Raw genomic sequence first — 13,579 nt, forward strand, 5'->3', positions numbered from 1 at the left:
GCACCCACCACAAAACAACTCAGAAGGAGTCCTCGGAGGGACAGAAGGGCTGCATGACAATAGCACCTGTCCACAAGCAGAGCTAGTTCTGTCAAGAGGGGAATTAAGAGGGACCCAACCATGTCTTTTAGAAGTTACTGTAGACATTTAGCTGTCAGCTGGACATCCCAGAGAGATAGAAAGGACTAGTGTATTCACATGTGTCCTAGTGCACAGCCAGAATCCTTCAGCCTTCAATCCCAGCAGCAGTTGTTTGCCTTGTTGCCAAGTTGCATCCACCAGTTCTGTCCCTCCCTGACCCAGTGTCTGCAGTAAGGAGAGACACGTTAGCCAGACTACAGTTGAGTTCTCTTTATTGCAGAGCTGCTGTTACAGGACAGCTCAGGAATTAGGACGGCTGCATTTTTTGTACACAAGACAGAATCCCAGGGCAACTAAGGCCACAGTCAAGGCTGCTGCCACCACTGCTAGCCCACCATCAAGCTGGGCCCCTCTGCTGCACCTGTAGAGAAAAGAAGTTAGTTTAGAGCATGAGCAAGGAGCTTTCTACCCACTTCTCCCATCAGTTAATGGCCTCCATACCCTGCAATGACATCTTCAGTGCTGCCACTTGGCCTTCTGAGGGACCCCACAAGCCTTGAGCTTGGTCAAGGATGAACAGTGGTCCGACTGCAACATCGGCCTCAGATCCTGATACTGAAGACCCATCTGGATAGAGATGAGATGTGAATGAAGATTAGTAAAACGCCCAGGTCTGAGTGGAATGACTTTATGGTGCTCATTTTCTTTAGGCCACTAGTCCTCAGCTCCTGGGAGAGCAGGGTTAATAAGAGTTTCTTTTATAGATGGAGGGGAAGGAGGTACAGAGACTGCATGACTCACCCAGGGTCAGATGAGGGCCTGATCCTGACTCCTAGCTTCTCCCCAAGTCCCAGTCCAGTCCTTCCTCTCAACCCTGGATTTGGGATAACTGCTGTTGACAGTCTGAATGATACCATCTCAACTGGAAGACATGGCCACCCCATTCAGTAAACACAGTGCATTAGACAGTTCACGATTCCTAGAAGGCATCTCTCTCTGGAAGCGCCTTCCCGGCCAGCTGTCCAGAGTGTTCACTCTCCTGGACTGTCCAAGTTGTCCACAGTTCCCAGTCTCACAGCAGCTGCAGATGTTTCTGGCGCCTTCCACTGGAGACCAGCTGGAACAGAGCATGAGCTAGAGTGAGAATTGTTCTCTGGGTCCATTTCCCCCTTCTTTATGTTTTACTCCAGCTACTCACAAATTGCCGGCTTTGTAGAAGGAACAAGCCTTGTTCAAAGGATCTGGAGCTTGGTCAGCTGAGGTGACCTTCAAATGTCAGGTGATGTAGATCTGAAGAGGGAGTGAAAGCATGGGGATCATCCCAGAGGTTAGTTACAATAAATCTGTTTAGCCAGCATTACAGCTGTGCTAGTTGGTTTGGCCAGTGAACCAAGTTAAAAAAATTTTGGATTGGGTCAAACAAAGTATTTCACTTGACCCAAAGTGAGTTGTTTCATTTGAAGTTTTTACTTTATAAAAACACTAAGATTTAAACAAAGTTGTTTTGAATAAAAGTTATTTTGAAAGTGTCAGAACCAAATGTTTTTATTTTATAGTTTTTGTTCACTGAATTATTTGTTAGCCCAAGTTCACATTTTCAGCAAAGAAGTCTTGGCTGAAAAAAAGTTTTGCCTTGCTCTGATCAGATTAGCAGACTCAGGAGAGGGATAAAGGCATCTCACCAAATTGCTGGTGTCTCCTGCAAACCTGAACGCATCCACCATGAATTTCAGCATGTCCTGCCTGGGCCTAGGGGATACGAAGGCTGAGATGGGAAATCATCTGATTTCCCATCCAACAGGCAGCTAGACACAAGAGTCATGGTCAATGAGGTGCTAACCAAGCATAGTTCTTTACCAGCTACATCGGTAAATATCCCCTAGAAGGGACGCCCCAGCTCTTACCCATTAAAGTCAATGACAGCATAGCTGGGAGAGGAGTCCCTGTCTGGGCTCAGGGTAGCCACACGGCTGTCCACAAAGAGCCTCAAAGCCACATGGTTCCCGGTGCTAACATCAGCTTGGATATGCATGACCTCCCCAAGCTGGAATCCATTGGAGGGTCTCTCAGTGCTCCAGTCATCTGCAAGGCAAGTTCACCATGAAGAATTTCAAAGGTGCTGGGTGCTTTATGAGGCCCTGACTGTCCAAGGGACAGTATAAATCAGCTAGGGAAGGGCCTAGACACTAGTACAGGGATCTCAAACTCAAATGACCATGAGGGCCATATGAGGACGAGTACATTGGCCTGAGGGCCGCACCACTGACCACCACCCCCCACTGCCCTGGCCCCTCCCCCACTCCACCCCTTCTGTGAGGCCCTGCCCCTGCCCCGCCTCTTCCCACCCCTTCCCTGCCCCCATTCCAACCCCTTCCCTGAAATCCCCACCCCAACTCCACCCCCTCCCTTCCCCCAGGGGGTGCAGGAGGGGTGCAGGGTGTGGCAGGGGGCTTAGGGCAGGGGGTTGGGGTGCAGGAGGGGTGCAGGGTGCATCAGGGGGCTCAGGGCAGGGGGTCAGGGTGCAGGGTGCGGCAGGCGGCTCAGGGCAGGGGGTGGGGTGCAGGAGCTGTGCGGGGTGCAGCAGAGAGAGAAGGGGGGGCTGGCGAACCACAGAAAATAACCCCACGGGCCGCGTGTTTGAGAACCCTGCACTAGTATACCATGGGAAAGGAATTATTCTTCTTGGGAGAGAAGTTCCTGCTGCAAGCACATCATTGCTCTGCCATTCAGAAATACTCAAACCTTGGGAGATTTAGAGTGTGGCAGCTGCCGCTGCAGTCCATCCCTAGTGGAAGTGGTTGTGCTATCAGAGTGAATAGTGCTTCCTTTTCTTAAGTAAACTTGCACCTACCATTCATCAGGTGCAGGGAGAAATCCAGCCTCTCCTCCGCAGACAGGGTAGAGCTGAAGGGAACCCATGTCAGCTTGATGGCTCTACTGCTCACATTGTCCTTCCTGGGAGAGGAGGAAACCTCAGATGCTGAACCTGCTCCTAGGACAGGGACTGGACGCAAGCGATAGGGACAGAGAATCTGTCAGGGTTCCCTCCCCACTCTGAACTCTAGGGTACAGATGTGGGGACCTGCATGAAAGACCCCCTAAGCTTATTTCTACCAGCTTAGGTTAAAACTTCCCAAGGCACAAATTCTTTGCCCTTGGAGGGTACCCTGCCACCACCAAGTGATTTAACAAAGAATCAGAGAAAGGACCACTTGGAGTTCCTATTCCCCCAAAATATCCCCCCAAGCCCTTACATCCCCTTTCCTGGGGATGCTTGAGAATAATATCCTAACCAATTGGTTACAAAGTGATCACAGACCCAAACCCCTGGGTCTTAAGACAATAGAGAAATCAGTCAGGTTCTCAAAAGAAGGATTTTATTTTTTAAAAAAAAGGTAAAAATCACCTGTGTAAAATCAGGATGGAAAATAACTTTACACGGTAACAAAAGATTCAAAAACACAGCAGAAGTTCCTCTAGGCTTAGTTTTCAAGTTACAAAAAACAGGAATAAACCTCCCTCCAGCAAAGGAAAAATTCACAAGCAGAACAAAAGATAATCTAACATGCCTTGCCTGCCTTTTACTTACAATTTTTGTAATATGAGAGGCTTTTAGGATGGTTTTAGGAGAAGGAGTTTTCCTACCTGATGCTTCTCTGCTTCCCAAAAGAACACACCAAAACAAAGCCTTTCCCCATTGGTCCTTTTGGTCAGGTGCCAACCAGGTTATTTGAGCTTCTTAACCCCTTACAAGTAAGGAGGAATTCTAAGCTACCCTTAGCTGTATGGTTATGACAGCATCTCAGTCACCCACCTGGGATAAAAAACAACAAGGAGTCCGGTGGCACCTTAAAGACTAACAGATTTATTTGAGCATAAGCTTTCGTGGCTAAAAACCTCACTTCTTCAGATGCAGACATAAATATACTGACACATGAAGAGAAGGGAGTTACCTCACAAGTGGAGAACCAGTGTTGACAGGGCCAATTTGATCAGAGTGGATGTAATCCACTCCCAACAATAGATGAGCAAGTGTCAATTCCAGGAGACGCAAAGCTGTTTCTGTAATGAGCCAGCCACTCCCAGTCCCTATTGAAGCCCAAATTAATAGTGTTAAATTTGCAAATGAATTTTATTTAGTTCTGCTGTTTCTCTTTGAAGTCTGTTTCTGAAGTTTTTTGTTCAAGAGTAGCTACTTTCAAATCTGTTATAGAATGTCCAGGAAGATTGAAGAGTTCTACAACTGGCTTTTGTTTGTTACCATTCCTGATGTCCGATTTGTGTTCATTTATTCTTTTACGTAGGGACTGTCCAGTTTGGCCAATGTACATGGCAGAGGGGCATTGCTGGCACATGATGGCATATATCACATTAGTAGACATGCAGGTGAATGAGCCTCTGATGGTGTGGCTGATGTGGTTGGGTCCTCTGATGGTGTCACTGGAGTAGATAGAAAAAGAAAAGGAGTACTTGTGGCACCTTAGAGACTAACCAATTTATTTGAGCATAAGCTTTCGTGAGCTACAGCTACATCGGATGCATCCGATGAAGTGAGCTGTAGCTCACGAACGCTTATGCTCAAATAAATTGGTTAGTCTCTAAGGTGCAACAAGTCCTCCTTTTCGTTTTGCAAATACAGACTAACACGGCTGTTACTCTGAAACCTGTCATTAGAGTAGATATGGGGACAGAATAGGCAACGAGATTTGCTACAGGGATTGATTCCTGAGTTAGTGTTTCTGTGGTGTGGTGTGTAGTTGCTGGTGAGTATTTGCTTCAGGTTGGGGGGCTGTCTGTAAGCAAGGACTGGCCTGTCTCCCAAGGTCTGTGAGAGTGAGGGATTGTTTCCAGGATAGGTTGTAGATCGTTGATAATGTGCTGGAGAGGTTTTAGCTGGGGGCTGTACATGATGGCCAGTGGTGTTCTATTATTTTCCTTGTGGGGCCTGTCCTGTAGTAGGTGATTTCTGGGTACCCATCTCTGTTTTCTCACCTCCCTAGGTGGGTATTGTAGTTTTAAGAATGCTTGATAAAGATCTTGTAGGTGTTTGTCTCTGTCTGAGCTATTGGAGAAAATTCGGTTTTATCTTAGGGCTTGGCTGTAGACAATAGATCGTGTGATGTGTCTTGGATGGAAGCTGGAGGCATGTAGGTAAGTATAGCGGTCAGTAGGTTTCCGGTATTGGGTGGTGTTTATGTGACCATCACTTATTTGCACTGTAGTGTCCAAGAAGTGGATCTCTTGTGTGGACTGGTCCAGGCTGAGATTGATGGTGGGATGGAAATTGTTGAAATCCAGGTGGAATTCTTCAAGGGCCTCCTTCCCATGGGTTCATATGATGAAGATGTCATCAATGTAGTGCAAGTAGAGGAGGGGCGCTAGGGGACAAGAGCTGAGGAAGCGTTGCTCTAAGTCAGCCATACAGATGTTGGCATACTGTGGGGCCATGTGGGTACCCATAGCAGTACCGCTGACTTGAAGGTATAAGTTGTCCCCAAATCTGAAATGGTTGTGGGTGAGGACAAAGTTACAAAGCTCAACCACCAGGTGTGCCTTGGCCTCATCAGGGATACTGTTCTTGACAGCTTGTAGTCCATCCTCACGTGGAATATTGGTATAAAGAGCTTCTACATCCATGGTGGCCAGGAGGGTGTTTTCAGGAAGATCACCAATGCATTGTAGTTTCCTCAGGAAGTCGGTCGTGTCTAAAAGATAGCTAGGAGTGCTGGTAGCGTAGGGTCTGAGGAGAGAGTCCAAATAGCCAGATAATCCTGCTGTAAGAGTGCTGATGCCTGAGATGATGGGGCGTCCAGGATTTTCAGGTTTATGAATCTTGGGTAGCAGATAGAATACCCCTAATCGGGGCTCTGGGGGTGTGTCCGTGTAAATTTGTTCCCGTGCTGTAGCAGGGAGTTTCTTGAGCAGATGGTGTAGTTTCTTTTGGTACTCCTCAGTGGGGTCAGAGGACAGTGGCCTGTAGAATGTGGTGTTGGAGAGTTGCCTGGCAGCCTCTATTCATAATCCGACCTGTTCATTATGACTACAGCACCTCTTTTGTCAGCCCCTTTGATTATAATGTCAGAGTTGTTTCTGAGGCTGTGGATGGCGTTGCGTTCTGTACGGTTGAAGTTATGGGGCAAGTGATGCTGTTTGTTCACAATTTCAGTCTGTGCACGTCTGTGGAAGCACTCTGTGTAGAAGTCCAGTCTGTCATGTCAACCGTCAGGAGGCGTCCATGCAGAATTCTTCTTCTTGTAGTGTTGGTAGGAGGGTTCCTGTGGGTCAGTGCACTGTTCAGTGGTGTGTTGAAAATATTCCTTACATCGGAGACGACGAAAGTAGGCTTCCAGATCACCGCAGAACTGTAGCATGTTCGTGGGGGTGGTGGGGCAGAAAGAGAGTCCCCGAAATAGGACAGACTCTTCCACCGGGCTAAGTGTGTGGTTGGATAGATTAAAAATATTGTTAGGTGAGTTGAGGGTACCACTGTTGTAGCCCCCTGATACTTGTCACCTGGGATAGTGACACTCAATAGGGATCACAGCTGGACTCGTTCTCAGGATTGTTGGGTTGCTGGCAGGGGTGGAGCTGTAGGGCAGGCTTGTGCTGTAGACCAGGTAATCTGGGATCATCTGAGGAGAGGCAGACAGTGGGGCGGTTAATACCATGTTAACAGGATGAAGCTGGCAAGACTTCTACAGTTCAATAGAAGCAACATTCTTCCCCCTGCACCCACCCTCCCCATGGGCAGCACAGAAGACAGCCAAAGCTTGGCTTCATCACTGATTATTAGACTATAGAGCTTGGTAGTGGCCCTTCCCCTGTCAGCAGCACCAAAGCTCAGAAGAAAGCTCTGTACTACTGGGACAGGACAACTGCATTCTGGTCCACAAGAGAGGCCCCAGGAGCAGCCTCTTCTCAACAGTGCAGCCAAGCCCACCCCTTGGCCAAAGGTTACTAGCTCCCAGCAGTGTGCAGTTTGGGCATTGTAGAGCATGGGTTTCTCTTAGGGTGGCTTCACCCTAAGAGAGATTTTTTGTTAAATCTGTTCAGCCAAATATGCCTTTGGCTAACTGTAGTGACCTTTAATAAGATCAAGGCCCATCAAATTAAATATGGTTTACAAGCTGTCTCCAACCCCCTAGAGCTGGCAGCAGGGCCTAGTCTTTTATCTGTCACAAGGCAGAGCACCTAGGCCCCAAAGGTACAGGAGGTACAGTCAGAATGGTACCTCCAATTCCTGAAACCTAAAGCCCTACACCGTGCCTCACAGGGCTACAGGCACCAGACAGCAGCTGTGCTCTTAGCTCTGGAAGGACATTGGGCACCCTAGCCGTAATGGGAGACAAGCTCTGGGTGCCACAGCTTCCCTACCATTTCTTGGAGTTACTTGACTAGCTTTTGCGAGTGACAGCTGTGAGACAGACAATTCAGTTGACTAAGGGGCCCTATTGGCCTCTCAGTGAGGTTTCGCAAAAAGAAAAGGAGTACTTGTGGCACCTTAGAGATTAACCAATTTATTTGAGTATAAGCTTTCGTGAGCTACAGCTCACTTCATCGGATGCATACTGTGGAAAGTATAGAAGATCTTTTTATACACACAAACCATGAAAAAATGGGTGTTTACCACTACAAAAGGTTTTCTCTCCCCCCATCCCACTCTCCTGCTGGTAATAGCTTATCTAAAGCGATCACTCTCCTTACAATGTGTATGATAATCAAGGTGGGCCATTTCCAGCACAAATCCAGGGTTTAACAAGAACCTTAGCTGTGCAGAACACAATGCCATCCACAGCCTCAAGAAACAACTCTGACATCATAATCAAAAATGCTGACAAAGGAAGTGCTGTTGTCATCATGAATAGGTCGGAATATGAACAAGAGGCTGCTCGGCAGCTCTCCAACACCACTTTCTACAAGCCATTACCCTCTGATCCCACTGAGAGTTACCAAAAGAAACTACAGCATTTGCTCAAGAAACTCCCTGAAAAAGAACAAGATCAAATCCGCACAGACATACCCCTGGAACCCCGACCTGGGATATTCTATCTACTAGCCAAGATCCATAAACCTGGAAATCCTGGGCGCCCCATCATCTCAGGCATTGGCACCCTGACAGCAGGATTGTCTGGCTATGTAGACTCCCTCCTCAGGCCCTACACTCCCAGCACTCCCAGCTATCTTCGAGACACCACTGACTTCCTGAGGAAACTACAATCCATCAGTGATCTTCCTGAAAACACCATCCTGGCCACTATGGACGTAGAAGCCCTCTACACCAACATGCCACACAAAGATGGACTACAAGCCATCAAGAACACTATCCCCGATAATGTCACGGCTAACCTGGTGGCTGAACTTTGTGACTTTGTCCTTACCCATAACTATTTTACATTTGGGGACAATGTACACCTTCAAATCAGCGGCACTGCTATGGGTACCCGCATGGCCCCACAGTATACCAACATTTTTACGGCTGACTTAGAACAACGCTTCCTCAGCTCTCGTCCCCTAACGCCCCTACTCTACTTGCGCTATATTGATGACATCTTCATCATCTGGACCCATGGAAAAGAAGCCCTTGAGGAATTCCACCATGATTTCAACAATTTCCATCCCACCATCAACCTCAGCCTGGTCCAGTCCACACAAGAGATCCACTTCCTGGACACTACAGTGCTAATAAACGATGGTCACATAAACACCACCCTATACCAGAAACCTACTGACCGCTATTCCTACCTACATGCCTCCAGCTTTCACCCTGACCACACCACACGATCCATTGTCTACAGCCAAGCTCTGCGATACAACTGCATTTGCTCCAACCCCTCAGACAGAGACAAACACGTACAAGATCTCTATCAAGCATTCTTACAACTACAATACCCACCTGTGGAAGTGAAGAAACAGATTGATAGAGTCAGAAGAGTTCCCAGAAGTCACCTACTACAGGACAGGCTTAACAAAGGAAATAACAGAACACCACTAGCTGTCACCTTCAGCCCCCAACTAAAACCCCTCCAACGCATTATTAAGGATCTACAACCTATCCTGAAGGATGACCCAACACTCTCACAAATCTTGGGAGACAGGCCAGTCCTTGCCTACAGACAGCCCCCCAACCTGAAGCAAATACTCACCAGCAACCACATACCACACAACAGAACAACTAACCCAGGAACCTATCCTTGCAACAAAGCCCGTTGCCAATTGTGCCCACATATCTATTCAGGGGACACCATCACAGGGCCTAATAACATCAGCCACACTATCAGAGGCTCATTCACCTGCACATCCACCAATGTGATATATGCGATCATGTGCCACCAATGCCCCTCTGCCATGTACATTGGTCAAACTGCACAGTCTCTACGTAAAAGAATAAATGGACACAAATCAGATGTCAAGAATTATAACATTCATAAACCAGTCGGAGAACACTTCAATCTCTCTGGTCACGCGATTACAGACATGAAAGTTGCGATATTACAACAGAAAAACTTCAAAACCAGACTCCAGCAAGAGACTGTTGAATTGGAATTCATTTGCAAATTGGATACAATTAACTTAGGCTTGAATAGAAACTGGGAATGGCTAAGTTATTATGCAAGGTAACCTATTTCCCCTTGTTTTTTCCTCCCCCCCCCCCCCAACATTCTTGTTAAACCCTGGATTTGTGCTGGAAATGGCCCACCTTGATTATCATACACATTGTAAGGAGAGTGATCATTTTACATAAGCTATTACCAGCAGGAGAGTGGGGTGGGGGGAGAGAAAACCTTTTGTAGTGGTAAACACCCATTTTTTCATGGTTTGTGTGTATAAAGAGATCTTCTGTACTTTCCACAGTATGCATCCGATGAAGTGAGCTGTAGCTCACGAAATCTTATGTTCAAATAAATTGGTTAGTCTCTAAGGTGCCACAAGTACTCCTTTTCTTTTTGCAAATACAGACTAACATGGCTGTTACTCTGAAACCTGTCAGTGAGGTTTAGCAATCAAGCTTGTCTACAGCTAAGGCAGGGCATGAAGCTATTTCCCTGCTGTATAGTTTGAAGAGTTACTCTATTGTAGAGAGTACAGAGATCAATACACCATCTGGCTGCTCTTGGTGTTCTTCCCCTCCCCTTTTGAACTTAGCAGGATTTGAAGCCAAGGGACTATAGGTGATCCACAGGGCCAGCTGGAGAGTAGAGGTCTTAATTTTCACAGGATGGCTGGAGATGAAGGTGTCATTTACAACCACTAATAATAGCATTCAAGGAAGCCTTGAGAGCCACATCTGCAAGAACTCAGAGCCCATCAGCCCAGTTTGACCCAGGTGATGGTACTTAAGAGCTGGTTGGAAAAAAACCTGACAGAACAGTTTTCCATCAAAACATGCAGTTTCACTGAAATCTGTTTCATGGAAACGATTTCAACAAGAAGTTAAAGTGTTTTGTTTTGATTAATATTTTAAACGCACTGGAGTCAAAGCACATTGACTCAACAGGATAGAAATGAGATATTTCATTGGTTCCAGAGAAAGACATTTTCTGGAATTCTCGTTGTGGGAAATTTCCTTGTGTTCTAGCTTAGAACAGAGGTTGGAAGTTTCAGAGTTCCCCACGGAATGGAAGTTCCAGTTCCTGACCTCCTCTAGTGATACTTCCCAGGCACCACTCACTCTCCCATGTCCCAGGACTGTGGCAATGGGCAGATGCCATCATGACCTGTGCCTGAACACCTTGACAGAGCAGTGCAACACCATGATGCATCACTACAATGACTGCACTGGGAGTGCACTGGGACGTGTTGGGGCCCCATACTGCACGGGATGCACAGGAGTCCCTCAATAAGCTGTACTCTTCCTGGGCAGAGGGTGCTTCCCAGATGTAGCCAGACAGATGGCCCTTGGAGCCTGCTGCTCCTCCAGCAGGCAAAGGACTCTCAGCAGCAGCTCTTGCCACTCTCCACCCCCACATGTTCTCACAGGTGGCGCAGCAGCTGCCTCTGCTGAGGATCTTAGGACAGTCTCAGACACCCAGACTTTTGAATTTTTGCACCATTGGCCAGGGACACTGGAACAATTTGTATAGTGCAGGGGAGGGCCTGAGAGCCACTGAACCAAATAAACCCCAGCACCCCTAGTTCCAGCATCGATGGCCCTGGCCACATTTGGCCAGTGACTCTAACAGAGACCAGACAAAATGGCAGCAGCTCAGAGGGACTAGCACCGCATCTACCAGCTGTTTGAGCCTCATTAAGGCCAGACTTTGTGCAGAGCTCAGCTCCTGTTCAGGTACCTAGAGGAAGGCCAGGTCCCCAGGAGTACTTAGCACCCAACATGCTGCACTCATGTGCAAGGTCTGGCCCGGTTAAGGGTGTTAGGATATAGATATTCAGGCCTGTCTGTAAAGACCTATACTCTAAGAATTTAGGTGTATTCTTATCACTTGGCTAGTGATAGAGGTATAAAAGAAAGAATCAAAATCACTGTCTGCTGGTGTAAGGGCCTTCTCTTACTGTGACAGTCTGAGGCCCTGTTCTTAGGCTAAGGCCTTTGGCTAAGCAGCAGAGGCAGCCATAAGCTGGGAAGCGAACGGTCACATCCTCACATTCCAAACTAGTCACACTGAAATAAGGTGCTATTCGGCTGTTAGGAATACAATCCTGTCCTGATAGTTCCTATCACCTCCAGAGAAAGGGAAGTGCCTAGAAAATGTAAAAGGAAACTTAGTTTGATAGCATCCTGTCTGGCAAGAACTCACTTATCAATAGCTGGGATGTGAAATCCTCACTTCTGTATTGTCTTGTCATTATAGTTCCCACTTTGCTGTTGTTTGTCTGTATAATCTCTGTCTGGTTCTGTGGACTTGATGGGTAACGTGATTAAGGTATTGTCGTAATCAGAGTTTCATTGGACTCATTTTACTCCTGTGCCTTTTCTGGAAGCTCACAAATTGAAAGATGGTTGTAATAATTATACTCAGCACTTTTCATCAGTAGATCTCAAAGCATTTTACAAGGGAGGGCAGTATCATTGTCCCCATTTTATAGGTGGGGAAACTGAGGCACAGGACTTTCCAAAGGTGGACCAGCAAAGCAGCAGTAGACCCCTGGCTCTACTTGAACCCAGGTCTCCTGAGGCCCCATCCACTATGCTCTCTACTACCCTGCCTCTCCACTGCGCATACACCCAACAGGCTAGACTAGCCGGGGGCTACAGGCCAAGATTGAGGTGCATGGGCTGAGCTGTGTGTGGGAGTCCAGAAATGGACTAGCAGGGAATGCTGTGGGTCACTAGTGAAGGGCATTGCAGAACAATCAGGGAGACAGATCTAGAAGAGCTGCAGGTCTCCCCTCCCCCATATTTCCATGCTGGTGTTGGTAAATTGTATAGTTAATTGCTGGACCACTCTTCAGCTGATTATGAAATATACTCAAGAGACCAAATAACCAATATCAATCAGGTTTAGTGCTAAAAGTCAACACTAGTATAGTACAGGAAAAAAGGTTTCGTACAATACTCAGGTCTGGGGTGCCATTTCATGTAGCATTGGTGAATTTGAGTTACAAAGAAGGTTTGCTTCCAAAGCCACACCCCTAAAGCTCTCCTTTCTGTACCCAGCGTGCTTATCAATAACAAGGCAACAGCTGAGCTAGAGGTAACCAATCATCTTTCTGCCTTGTTTTTCCAGTACCATGGTGTACCCTTATCTCTCTGTTCTGAACACATCCATTCCAGGTACCAAAGGCACTGCCTAGCCTTGTACCAGGGGAGAACACTCATATAGCTTGTCCTTTTCTTTGGGACAGTCCAGTCCTGATTCTGATGGAGTCCAAAAGCTTACTTTGGCGAATGCAAGGTGTTATAGGAAGCTTAAGCATCAATGAACAGGATCATAGAAAGACATAGGCCAATTCAGGCCATGTAATGCTAGAAATATATATACACTATAATGTTATATTGATATTGTGTGCTGAATGAATATATGTGGTGTGAATAATACATACTGATAATGTGAGATAGATAAGATAGATAGAGGAGGTGTATGGGGATAGAGAGATTAGATGATTCGATATTAGCCCAGCATGTATTGATCAGCACTGGAAATTACAGTACCATGTAGGCTGGAACTCCAGTTTATTCTCAGTCTCTCCCCACAGTGGGTGCGTTCTACATGCCCAGCCACATGATTTGCACTATGTAGGGTCCTTAGTTGCAGATGTCCCTGCCACCCATCTTTAAGCAATTCGGTGTGTACCCAGGTGGGTCAGCCTCGATGCCTATACTTCTCTCGTTGCACCCTGTGGCCAAAGAAGTCCTTGGCATGGTTTCAGGGTTGAGGAGGCCTTCTGCTCACCTTGGCCCAATAATTTTGAGGGGACATGTTTGATCCCTTTGAATCTGGGGGGGTGTTTGGGGCTGGAGCCATCCTCCTCACCAGCTTCCAGTGGAGTATTATCACAGTTGATTATCTGGATTGCCTGGACCAGCGCCTAGGTTCACAGG

At 47.0% G+C, this 13,579-nt stretch overlaps 1 pseudogene; it reads right to left on the minus strand.

Moving 5' to 3' along the window:
• Positions 1 to 562: 562 nt before the first annotated feature.
• Positions 563 to 6,749, minus strand: LOC140918010 (zona pellucida sperm-binding protein 3-like; annotated as a pseudogene).
• Positions 6,750 to 13,579: the final 6,830 nt, after the last annotated feature.

This window comes from Lepidochelys kempii, chromosome 10 (assembly GCF_965140285.1).
Source record: "Lepidochelys kempii isolate rLepKem1 chromosome 10, rLepKem1.hap1, whole genome shotgun sequence".
Taxonomy (NCBI): Eukaryota; Metazoa; Chordata; order Testudines; family Cheloniidae; genus Lepidochelys; species Lepidochelys kempii.